The sequence below is a fragment of the Ostrinia nubilalis genome, chromosome 6, assembly GCF_963855985.1.
Source record: "Ostrinia nubilalis chromosome 6, ilOstNubi1.1, whole genome shotgun sequence".
In the NCBI taxonomy this organism is placed as follows: domain Eukaryota; kingdom Metazoa; phylum Arthropoda; class Insecta; order Lepidoptera; family Crambidae; genus Ostrinia; species Ostrinia nubilalis.
In genome coordinates this window covers 5659820-5672759 of record NC_087093.1, presented here as the reverse complement: position 1 = coordinate 5672759, position 12940 = coordinate 5659820, and positions in this window count along the sequence as shown.

The window sequence follows — 12940 nt, the reverse complement described above, 5'->3', positions numbered from 1 at the left end:
ACTCTCGGCGAACAGACTTTAAGTAGATATGTATACCAAAATGGATGTCCGAATGTTGACGAACCTGTCTAACTTTGGCGGGAGAACGAGACATTACGACAAATACACAAGATGGGAAGAGACAGAACAGATTGTCAACTCGACTGTCTTATCGACCTTTTGTATCGCTGCTAGATGGCCGTACTTTAGTTAGGTAAATAGCAGATCGATATCTGCACACTTGAGGCACGCTGAATCGTCGAGTTAGGTTACAGGTTCGAATCCTGAATAATCCTGATTGAGTGTAGGAAGGTTAGACAAACTTCGTGGGTGTATAGGTAAGGTCATTTGAAGAATACAAGTTCGCCCATTTGACCCTAAGTGAGCTACTTTTTTTTAGTTGATATTTTTGTTTTTATTTAACTTTTTCCAAAAATAGGGATGTTTCCTGGGTCAAAAAGCAAGAGTTTTAATTAGTCCGTCAGTTAACTTATCAAAAAATACTCTACACGTATTTTTCACTTTTTCAAACTAATGAAAATTGAAAGAGATAAAGCGCGCCAAAGTTCATAAGAAGAGGCCCGTGGCGTCAATGCGTGCATAAAAGTGCCGCACGTTGTGACGTCGTGCGGAACTTCAACTCACCATAACTATGTAATTATTTGTTAGATTGACAAATAAAAATAATAAAAATACACCACTAAATTTTTATCACCGAAAAAATTTTAACAGGTTATGTAGAAACGTGTGGAATATTGAAAGCAAAAGAAAAAGAAATGGTTTTCATAAAGTTAATTTTTTTATTAAATTTTCGTTAGTCCGTATTTTACGCGTCACAGCTTTGTCACTCCGCTGCTCGCTAGAGTAGTCGTACACGCTCGCACGTTGCATCGATCTGTCTGTCTCGCTCACGCCTCGACCACGCTTCCAGTGTTATTATTACATACTCAGCTAACTTAGACCATTTTGAATTCTAATAAGTGTTACATTATCGTACTTAAATAGTGCTAGCGACGCGTGTGTCCATAAATTACCAATTTTAGGAGGACATTTTGAGTCGCTTTATTTAACTTCTTTTTTTGCACAAATGGGATCAGTATCAATAACTCATTACCCAGAATTTTTTTTTCGGTGATAAAAATTTAGTGGTGTATATGTGTCCAATATTTTTTGATATGATGGACTAAAAAAATTTTTTTGGGAAACTAGCCTATTGACCTAAAAACTGCTTCAATTTTTTTTTCTCTCGTGTTTTCAACTGCTTTTTTCCGTATGGATATTTTTTGTATTATTATTCCATTTTCTTCCAAAACCATGAAAGGACAATGACCAAAAATGTATGGAGTGTGGTCCAAATGTCCACCACTAACGAGACCTATGTAGTAAAATAGTCTACTAAATACTGATTCATTATTCGCTGGGTGCGAAGTACTAGGTGGGGGTAACATAATCTATCGCAGCGCTCATGGTGGTCAAAAGTAGAAATAATGTAAGCTCTGTCATCAGATGTATCTGTCAATGGCAAAGCGACTCTACTTAATACATTTTAATATCATTAATTAATCGCATGAAAAGGGTCCTACTGGGAACTTAAATAAAAGAGTGGACTGTATTTCGATAGGGCTTGTAGGTACACATTAATCAGAGTAGGTAATAAATTAACTCCATGAATGAACAGAGCGTATTGAGTAGAGTCCTGCGTTCCCACATCATTGCCCAATACAATCAACAATAGAAAACAATAAATAGTTATACTGTTCCTTGTATCAGGGCCGCGCCGCCCCTGTGTGCGGCCTATTTTTCCGCGCCGCCCCTATGATGATGATGTTTCTTTCATCGCCTGGGATCAGGTTTTAAAAAAACTACCTTTTTTTACGGGGAAAAAATGCTTTGAACCCTAACTTAAAACTGCAGTTAAACGGAAAAACTCTTCCTTTCTCAAGCGAAACCAAGTATCTAGGGGTAACTTTTGACCAAAAGCTTACTTGGAATTCGCACCTAAACAACATCATTCAAAAAGCCAAAATGGCTCTGTGGAGTTGTTGTCGAATGGCAGGGTCAAGATGGGGACTAAAACCCGCAATCGCCCTATGGCTGTACACAGCGGTCGTGAGACCGATAATAACCTATGCCTCTGCCGTCTGGTGCAGCAAGGTCAACCAAATGACAGCAATACAGAAACTGAGCAGCCTACAACGGCTAGCCTGCAGCTGCATCACAGCAACCGGAGCACTATCAACGACACCAGGGGCTGCATTAAATGCTCTGCTTGATCTTATACCACTGCATATGCATGTGCAAAAAGAAGCCAAGCAGAGCACATATAGAATCTGCACCCGCACGAAAGTCAGATGGGCTTCTCAAAATCTGATAAGACTCAAGGAATCAGTACTTGAAAACAAACTTCTGTGCATGCCCAGTGACGACATGCATACGGAATGTAACTTCACCAAACTATATTCCGTAAACATACCTCCTAGAGACAAATGGCTAGAAGGCCAAATGTCATTTAAGGCCGGGTAGCAGAGAAAATGGCGAAAATGAGGTTTTCATTTTTCATTTTTGAGGTACTAAACAGTAAAATTAAAGGCTAAGATTTTTATTGGGCATAGTTGAGGATATTTTCTAGGGCTATTAACGGATGGAAACACGATTTGATGAAGTTGACTCGATAGAATATATTCCCAAAGTTACCTCTATTCGTTTTCTATTTATGGTTTTATTTTTAAAATAAGCGATTTGAGGTTCTAAATCTTTTACTAAACTAAAGTTCAGAAATAACTTGAGGGCTTTTAACGGATGAAATTTTTATATTGCGTCTTATTTAGTTACAATGTTAAAAAATGTGGAAAAAATCGTCCATGACGGCTTGGACAATCTCAATCAGTCGCGCGGTGGCGCTTACGGAGGACGGACGCGTGTCAGTTTTTTGGCCGTGACAGTTCGCGATTTGTCAATATTTTTGACAATAATGACTTTGATGAGTCACAGTATAATAATATCAGTGTTACTGGAGAAAGCTTAAATTTTTGATAATTAAGAATTATCAATTTTGTCTACCTATTGAAATTTAAATCGTTCGCATCCTTTTAAACGAAGACTCTACTCATGATACATAGTACATTCCTCAAATGAGACAAAACCAATGAGTTAAAATTACATTTTAATAGTACCTACATACAATCGTCTTACACTCTTTAGAAGAGCACACTGACACAAATAAATAATAAAAAATACTGTCTAAGGTCTGTAGCTAAAGGTCTAAGCTGTAAGATAGAAGAATCTTCTAGCCAAAAAGATGGCAGACAGATGCAGAAGATGTCAACGGATTTAAAACTGGAGTTCATATGACTCCTTGTAGACTTGAGTCTCTAGAGCGTCCCTTCCTCCACCATGCGTAAGAATGTTTCAAAAATACTGTCTAAGGTCTTTAGCTAAAGGTCTAAGCTGCAAGATAGAAGAATCTTCTAGCCAAAAAGATGGCAGATGCAGCAGATGTCAACGGATTTAAAACTGGAGTTCATGTGACTCCTTGTAGACTTGAGTGTCTAGAGCGTCCCTTCCTCCACCATGCGTAAGAATTTTCAAAAAAATACTGTCTAAGGTCTGTAGCTAAAGGTCTACGCTGCAAGATGGAAGAATCTTCTACCCAAAAAGATGGCAGATGCAGCAGATGTCAACGGATTTAAAACTGGAGTTGATGTGACTCCTTGTAGACTTGAGTGTCTAGAGCGTCCCTTCCTCCACCATGCGTAAGAATTTTCACAAAAATACTGTCTAAGGTCTGTAGCTAAAGGTCTAAGCCGTAAGATAGAAGAATCTTATAGTCAAAAACATGACAGATGCAGCAGATATCAACGGATTTAAAACTGGAGTTCATGTGTATCCTTGTAGTTTTGAGTCTCTAGAGCAGTGGTTCTTAACCTTTAAGTCATGAGGGACCATTTTACCAAATTAATTTCTGTCTTGTCAGGGACCACCTCATAATCGGTCAAAACCAGTTTGACTGCAAAAATCAGTTAAAAGTGGTTTTGACCAAGGTGTGCAAGTGCACATCGTGGACTACTTGGAATGCCTCCAGGGACCACCAGTGGTCCGCGGACCACCGGTTAAGAACCACTGCTCTAGAGCGTCCCTTCCTCCTAGTACGAGAGCCCACGACCAAAATTTTTGTCTCATAGCAATACGGCCAAAACCGCATCAAATCGATAGATACGATTATCCTGAACTCGAAAATACCAATATCAGACATTTTCCGCGTAGCGTTTGATCTGACCGAATTTTCAAAATTGTCAAAGAATTTTACCGAACTGCATCATAGCAATATGTCTGATTTGCAGACTGTAGTTGAATGATAGTTCTGAGATACCGGAAACATTATTTTCAGACGTTAGTGGTGTAGCGCAAACCCGTAAAATCACTTAAAAAAATTAAAAATGAGACAAAAAAAATGTCTCATAGCAATACGTCTGAAAATCTTTTTTATTAGTAAATTTTGGTTATTTGATGCGAACAAAACAATTTTCAGACGGAAATGTGAACGCATTAAATTTTGAGACCGTTTTGAAAATGTTAACAAATTTTACCGATCGGTATCATAGCAATATGTCTGAAAATTGTTGGACATGATAAAATAAGTTGTCCACATGTGCAAAAAATTTATATCAGACAAATTAAGTGTAGCACCTTCTCTATCATACAACTTTTTGATACACCTAAAGTGTCTGAAAACAGGTTTTTGGTAATCATGGCAGCAATACGAAAAGTTAAAAAAAATAATTATCCGTATTGCTATGATACAGGTCGGCTAAATTTGTTGACATTTTCAAAAATGCGCACAGGCTATATGCTACGCGCAAAATGTCTGAAAACAAACTTTTTCGTAATACAATTATAAAATCTATGTACATTTTCACTATCAGACGTATTGCTATAATACCGACTGTCTTTTTTTTTTGACACAGCAGAAATGGCCTCCCACTCAGTTGCTACACTTTCGACCGTTACTACACACCTAGTCGGGTTCAGAATCATACAATCTAACGATTTTATAGGGTTTTTGCCGTATTGCTATGACACATGGTTTTGGTCGTGGGCTCTCGTACTATCCACCATGCGTAAGAATGTTTCAAAAATACTGTCTAAGGTCTGTAGCTAAAGGTCTAAGCTGCAAGATAAAAGAATCTTCTAGCCAATAACTTTAAAACTATAATTTGAACGAATTTTGCTATTAGTGGACAAATTTCTGCTCACGATGGACTAATTATCTGCTATACTCTCGACTCTCTAAAGCACAACATTTATAAAAATTTTGCTGCGGTAATGCACTCCAGGTAACAGTGTGTGATGCTTATTGCTCATAGTGATTTTCGATACAGAGCCCCGTACATCGTTATACATAAATTGTGGAAAGAAAACACCCAGACCAATACAAACAAATTATGTATGCAATTTTAGTGTGATATTTTTATAATAAACAAAAAGACTAAACAAAATTGATCCGTGTACTGATTAATGTAATTAACCACATGCAAAGCTTTGTGAATTGCAACAACTATATTTTATTATCCAAGCTCTAAATAATCGCTACTACGAGTAACTGATCATAAAATGTTTTTCCAATCGCTCAAGCTCCCGAGGATCTACCGATAGGTCGGGTGACGTAATCTTGAAATTCTTTTAGCCGGCGCGGAACTTCCGGAAGGTCGGGTGACGCCACGCCTCTTTGAACCGTGTTTACTTTGGCAGTTATATTCTATATTTATTCGATTCTAAAATATATTCCCAAAAATTTTGAAAGTTGTTTTAATTTGTATCACTTGGATATGATTTGTATTAGAAAGTCCTGTGAGTGTGACGCTTGAACGGAAGGAAGTCAACCTAAGCTAACCAACTGCGTATTTCTAAACTGCGTATTTCTATACTGTGTAGCCGCGAGAGCTCTTTGGCGCGCTGTCTTCGGCGAAGTATTGCGCGCGCAGATTTTGACAGCGCGAAATACCTACTTTAGCAGAAATACCAAGCCTTAAGGAAGGTAGTCACGTCTGGTACACGGACGGATCCAAAAAGGAAAATGATGTAGGTTGCGGGATCTACGGAGAGAGGCCTAAGCTCAAAGTTAGCCTAAACATGGGGACTGAAGCCTCAATCTTCCAAGCCGAAGTCTTTGCCATAAACAAATGTACAGAAAGGAGGCTCCGGGATCAACACATCTACATCAACTCAGACAGCCAAGCAGCACTGCTGGCCTTAAAATCCTTCGAATACACGTCAAAATTGGTGCAAACATGCACCGAGACACTGAATGCACTGGGAAATACCAACAAAGTAACGCTTACATGGGTACCAGAACATTCGAATATAGAAGGAAACGAAGTAGCAGATGAACTCGCCAGAGATGGAGCCGATAACCCTCAAATCGGCGTAGAACCGTTCTGTGGCATCACCAAACAACGAGCCACCACGCTACTAACCGCCCTCTGCAAACAAGAGGCTATTGAGTGGTGGAAATCCACATCGGGACAAAAACACTCAAAAGCACTCATTCAGGGATATAGCAACAAAGTAACTAAGGAACTGCTAAAGTTCAAAAGATACAAAGCCTGTGCAGTGACTAGAATACTAACCGGCCACTGCAAACTAAACAAACACAAATCAAACATGAACATGACCGAGGAAACTTTGTGCAGATTCTGCCATACAGAAGAAGAAACGGCCATGCATGTTCTTTGCTCATGCGGCCCGCTTATGAGCAAAAGAAGTATCCATCTCGGGCGACACATCATGCACCCGGATGAGATAGCAGATATCACGCTCCAAAGAATCTGGAAATTTATAGATTCAACGGGACTAAGCAGTGAACTCTAAAGACAAAGGCTGCCACAATAGATCAAACCTGGTCGAGCTGGCGCAAATGAAGGCCCAAAACCAATAATAATAAAATTATAACTTAAAAATAAGAGAGTGGCATATTTTTATGCTTTAATGAATCTATTGATGATGTCCATAGGTGGGCACCGTTAATCAAATAGTTAACTTCGTTAATCGTTAAACCGTTAAATAAAAAAAAATAAAAAATAAAAATGACCTTACCTATACATCCACGAAGTTTGTCTAACCTTCCGCCAAACACCCTGTAGATCACATTAGGTACCCGTCTTTGTTGCACTGCGCAGTCGAGTAGTCAAATCCCGTACATTGCGATTCAATTTCTTTCAGTTAAGAATACAGTGACTTTAATGCTCAAAATAATAGATTATTGTAGGTATAGGTACTTATTAGGGAAAATCTATTTACAGTTTACGATAACATTACATTTCTTACACATTTCCAAGACTGAGCGAATTAGCATTGTTATCAGGGCTGTCGCAGAGCTCTATTATCGCCTTAAGAGCGTTGTAGCAAAAAGTTGGCGTTCGAATTTTAGGTTTTTATTGCTTGACGTCGCGTAGTGAGTGCGCAAACCACATTTATCTGTACAATTTCAACGCTGCGTCGACTAAACGATCTTAATCCGTAGTTGTATCGTACCTAAGACAGTACATCATACATAATAATAAAGAAATAATGTATAATTTACCTATTTGATTTTTTCTCAGATCAGACTTTTAGCAAAATCAAGTTACGTAATTAATGTATTTTTACACTAGTAAATCCCGCGACAAGTTTTAAATCTTTAAATTGAGTAAAGTAATAAGTTGATGGGTTTGAAAGAATTTATGTTTTATTTTATTCTTTTTACAGTATCAAATGCTTGTTTATGAAAAATATTTACTATTAACATTTTACTTTTGACTTTTTAGTTTTTATGATGCGGGTTGGAAAAATTAAAATTTATTCTGATTTTGTGACGTTTCCGCACATAAATATGGATAGGTTAAATAAATAGAATGAAATTTATTAAAACGAACGTGCCCTTTTTTAAATATAATATCTGTGTCCATCAAAAAGCTCGTAACTAAACATCGTAAGCGCCATTCAAATTATTATCTAAAAGTTAATAATAAATATTTAGTTTTTGTAAATCTAAACAAGTCAGGAAATCAAAGAGGTAAATACTGATATCATTGTGATTTTATAGAATTTATTATTACAAACCACGGTCGTATAATGCTAAAAAATCAGAGGTAACTTTAAGATTTCTATCCATAGAGCAAAATTTATCTAATCGTGTTTTTAAACAGTTATCCTATTAGGTACACATGCGTTCTGTAATACAAACCCATCAAAAACAATACTTGTCAAAAAACCAAGTCTCACTACTCAGTTGTTCTACGGTAAAAAGTTGTGAGATCCATGTAATACCAAGTCCAGTCCAGGAAATCATTAACGTTTTACATAAATATATTGACTTGGCCATCGCATGAAAACACGTGTAAATTAAATTATTTAGTGCGAAATGAAACGAAATTTTGCATGCATGCAAAATTTCAGCTCAATGGGAAAACGGGAAGTAAGTAAATTTTAAGTTGCAAGATTTTACAACTCCAGATGTCAAAGAAAATAAAAGCTTGTAGATAGCTTTACAAAGAAAAGAAAGATTTATAAAGAAAATAAAAAGTACTGTCTACGATACATTTGTTAGGCCGTGTTGCACCGTCTTACTTTAACATTGACATCAAAATTTTGGATGTCAAAAATCCGTCTAACATAAAACACCGGTTGTTGTCAGTTAGGGTCAAAGTTAGGTGGTGCATCTCAGCCTTAGTGTATTTTAATTAAATTTAATACAAATAAGGATGACGAAAATAATCGATAAGTGATCTCACTCGAATATTTCTTATAGTAGGTATACAAGATGTCGAACAAATGGTTACTTACTGAAAAAGTGCTTCATGAGACCTAGCAAACGGCATCAATAATATGTTTAAGAACGAACTGAATCTATTCAAAAAACCTATATTTCCAGCTTTCATACATTTAATACAGTTACAAACAAACACGAAATCAATTTTTTCTGAGAATTCTGAGTGTCTTAATGCCGTCCCCTTTATCTGTATTATTTATTAATTAGTATCTCTTGATGATATTGTAGCAAGTTAAACCTAAAATCATGTTTTCCGTAAATAATTTAAATAAGAATGCAATTTACGAGTTTGTTGTTTGATTATTATATATTACTCAATTAAAAATTTAAATTTAAAAAATTAACACTTCTAATATATGGTAGGTATGGCTGACGGCATACATTTAGTATGAAATTCGGAAACATTGAATTTTCGCATAGATCCAGTTTATTCTTTGACCTATTTATTGTTATTGTTTTAAAGAGCTCATGAAGCACTTACAGGAACAGTAAACAGTTTCTCGATATCTTGTATAATTAAAAATCAAGTGAAATCACTTATCGTTTCCACCCTGTACCTATACTTTTAAAAATAAACTCATTTTATACGTTCATTTGTATAAGTATCTACAATACAAATACCTAACCAACTTAGTTGACGTTTTATAAAACTATTTGTCTAAGTGTCATCGAGAGACCGCTGGTGGATTTGCCATTTACCTGACCTACCCCTTTATTACTAAACGTTTAAAAATTAAAATTCATAAAATTCATTTATTTTTGCAAATAGGCTTTAAAAAAGCGCTTTTACACGTCCCAATATTAACCCTACCACTGCTTCGGGACAATAAATGGGCCAGTGCTGAGAAGAAGCAGCGCAAGAAACTCAGTCACTATTGTCAGCCTTCTTTTCAAGGTTTTACAGTCTTTAAAGTATACAAATTATAGTCATAAGTATTGATGCGAGCTAGGTAGTTAAACATTCCAAACATTTTTATCCTTTATATAATCATCAACTTTATAGTAGCCCTTTTTCATTAAGGTGCTTTTGATATGTGCTTTAAATTTATGAATGGGCAATTCTACAACAGTTTGTGGTAATTTACTGAAAAGTTTAATATCAGATAAATAGTTACGCACCAATTTCTTTCATTCAGTCGTCAGTAATTGAACTTTCGGAAAAACATGACGAAGCGTTGTGTGACCATATCACCATACAGACGCTATTCAACTTTTATTAGTAAGGAAGAGTATATTTTATGTTGGTAGAAACACAATAGCATAGACTAATGTTTTGACACCCTGTTAAAATTTTTATTAGTCATTTATTTTTTCCTGACCAAACAGATACCATAATAATATTATTATCTTTTATCTATTCTACCCATATTCTGTAAGTAAAATAATAAAAAGTTTGAAAAGAAAGAAATTACAAGTCCGATTTACCTAAACAAATAAATTAAAAATACTTGCGGATCACAAGTACTCAATCATACTACAATTTACGAAAAAATCACGCGTGACGCTTATACGTCAGTGGGCAGTCAACTGACATAGACCCGGCGTCTACGAGTGCCAAAGCACGACTGATTTATGCCATTTGATGCACCCGATTTTATAGTATTTTCAAATTAATTTTTCATTTGAAGATTGAAGATAGATATTTTTTCTTTTTCACACAATAATAGTATTATGTTTCTTCTTAAGTATAAAGTAGTTTATGTTGCCAAATGACTTTTAGATTATGAGATGTGACCTGTTTTCTTGCAGTAATTTTCTCGAATTTTGACTATCTTAGACATGATAAAAATGCATTTTAATGAATTAAACATCAAAATTTTCTCAATACACTTTCTTCTTCAGGGTATGCTTATTCTAATGAATACATTCTATCTTCTTACTTAGAAATAAATTTGTTGTAATATTAGTTCAAAGTTGTGCCTTCGCGAGTTACCTGGAAATCGGGCTTTCGAAATTCGCTGTTTTCGTAGGCAAAAATCCAATTTGAACGAGATTTTGTCAATAGACATTCCGTAAAAACGTATGATAATTACGATGATATAAGTAAAAAGAAGCTATAACAATAAATTATATGACTAAAATCATTTCGAAATCTGCCAAATTCGCGATTTCTGCATGAAAAATGTGACAACGCTCTTAATAGCTTTAGAGGGATAATAATACATCGTCTTAGCTGACAGCATGTGGTTAGGCCAGCAATGCTTGTATTGTCGAGCTTATCTCCGCTCGAAGATAGCTAGAATACAAACACCTGCTTTATTGAGTATGAGTACCTATTCTTTATTGACAAGCTCTTAATGGAATTAGGTATGTAGCCAATGTAGCCGAGTAAAAATACCTGGTGTAAAGATGAATTTTCTGTTTGACAGAACTGGTAGAGAATGCCATACGGCATTAAGTTCTCCTTTTGTACTGCAATATTTTGTGTGCAATAAAGTTTTTATAAATAAAAAGTTTAAAGGTCAAACATAAGAATAAGAATAAGAATAAGAATAAGAAAAACTTTATTTGACACAAAAGAAAACAGAAAAACAGAACAAAGGGACTTAAAACTGTACACGCATATTTTGTGCCAAAAAGGCGCCCGCTCAGCATTAATCGAGCCACGCGTGCATGCACGCACGCGTGCCCCGACGCTCTGCCGCACAATTTATAAACGCAGTAAGTACCACTTACTGCATTTATGATTGTTTTGAATATTCTGAATCCTGACATCGCGATCTATAAGAATCAAAGACCCGTTTTTTTCTATCTATCTTAGAACGGAAGATACATATTATCATAAACGCAGTAAAGAGCAGATTGTAGGTTTCTTCACATACTATGTTAGCAGTAAGAGCACATAATAACTTAACATTACGTGAATACTCGCGCTTACTTAATTTGCTACACAGTAATAGTGCAGTATGTGCCAATTACATCATTCTTATTATGTTTCTACAATTGTTAAGTTCACCTTGCACATAGTATATGTGCAGTAATTCCACTTAAACACACACTGATATTATGTTTCCATAGGAAAAACAGATGACTTGTACTTAATATTAATGCAGTAATTACAATTATACTGCGTACATACTAAGGATTGTCAGAGTGCTGCCTAGGTGTTAACATGTTATGAACGCAGTGGCTGACTCTTACGTTATTGGAAGAAGTTGAAAACCTGTCCAAATGACAAATCTAGCCGAAGACCCAAGAGCTAGATTGACCCGTCACTATACCGAAGATATCCCAGACGTGTCTGTACGAGATTAGAATGGCTCTCAAACAGCTGAAAAACAACAAGGCACCGGGCGATGATGGAATCACGGCTGAGCTTCTGAAATCAGGCGGAACGCCGGTACTAAAGGCTCTTTAGAAGCTATTCGATTCCGTCATCCTTGAGGGAAAAACGCCTACGGCATGGCACAGAAGTGTGGTGATACTCTTCTTCAAAAAAGGCAACAAAACCTTGTTGAAGAATTTATTTTATACCCATCTCACTTCTGATTCTGTTTTTGAGAGTCATCATGAATGGTTTCACGCGACATCTAGCCTCCCGAACAAATCAGTTTCCGATAAGGCTTTAGTACGATAGACCACATACTTATCTATGGCAGAAAACTGAGGAGAATAATCAGCAACTTTGTCTGGCATTTGTGGTCTATGAGAAAGACTTCTCTCTTCAAGCTAGTCTCTCCAACGGTGCTAAATTTCCTATAGATATAATCGTTGAATGGCTTGTACGAATAGGCCACAATGTCAGTCCGTCTCCGGGATCAGGACTCCAGTTGCAGCGAGGGGTTAGACAGGGAGATGTGATATTTCTAAAACTGTTCACTACCACTCTGGAAGATGTTTTCAAGCTTCTGGACTGGAGCGGATTGGGCATAAATATCATCAGCGAGTACATCACCCATCTTTGATTCGCGGACGATATCGTAGTCATGGCTGAAAACGTGGAGGATCTAAGCTCAATCCTCGATTGCCTCAATAGAGCCTCTCAACAAATGGGTCTTTAATGGACAAGACAAAAATCATGTCAAATGCCGTGCTGTACCCACTCCTCTGAAGGTTGGAGACACTATGAGTTGTCTGATGGCCGCTGGGGCAGGAAAGTTCTTGAGTGGCGACCATGAGCTGGAAGACGCAGCTTGGGCAAGCCTCACACTAGGT